Source organism: Neovison vison, chromosome 4 (genome assembly GCF_020171115.1).
Source record: "Neovison vison isolate M4711 chromosome 4, ASM_NN_V1, whole genome shotgun sequence".
Taxonomy (NCBI): domain Eukaryota; kingdom Metazoa; phylum Chordata; class Mammalia; order Carnivora; family Mustelidae; genus Neogale; species Neogale vison.
In genome coordinates this window covers 149,717,715-149,718,317 of record NC_058094.1, presented here as the reverse complement: position 1 = coordinate 149,718,317, position 603 = coordinate 149,717,715, and the positions used below count along the sequence as shown (strand labels likewise).

General features: G+C 38.0%; 1 non-coding gene across 1 annotated transcript; it reads right to left on the bottom strand.

Annotated features, from left to right (window-relative positions):
• Nucleotides 1-211: 211 nt before the first annotated feature.
• Nucleotides 212-350, bottom strand: LOC122905682. The gene has a single exon (XR_006384388.1). It is a non-coding gene; the product is annotated as a U4 spliceosomal RNA (small nuclear RNA).
• Nucleotides 351-603: the final 253 nt, after the last annotated feature.

Here is a 603-nt window from a genome sequence, read left to right as displayed (position 1 = left end):
ACTTGGGTGCCTGGGTGGCTCAGGGGGTTGAGCCTCTGCCGTTGGCTCAGGTCATGATCTCAGGGTCCTGGGATCAAGCCCCACATCAGGCTCTCTGCTAGATGGGGAGCCTGTTTTCCCTCTCGCTCTCTGCCTGCCTCTCTGCCTATTTGTGATTTCTCTCTGTCAAATAAATAAATAAAATCTTAAAAAAAAAAAGAGGACTCTAACTAATACCATATTGGTACTGCTATTTATATCACATAATTTATGTGTTGCATTATGAATAGTGATAAAATAAATACCTCAATTAGCAATAATGATGCCTCGGATGAACCTCATTGGCTACGATACTGTCACTGCGCAAAGCTTAAAAATAAATATCACATATCATCTTATACTTCAGTAACTTTATCAGATGTTGAGTAGTCCCTAATTTTTAAATATTAAGTGAATCCCCTAGCAATTCTATTAAAATTATTTGTCACTGTTAATCTGTTTTGGTTAATCTGCTTTTTGGCAAGACTTGCAGTATCCAAAGTTTCTGAGGTAATCCATCCTTTGTCTAGCTTTTGCTAAACTGGTTACATCCAGAGAAATCTCTTTACTTCTATTGAAGGTTGT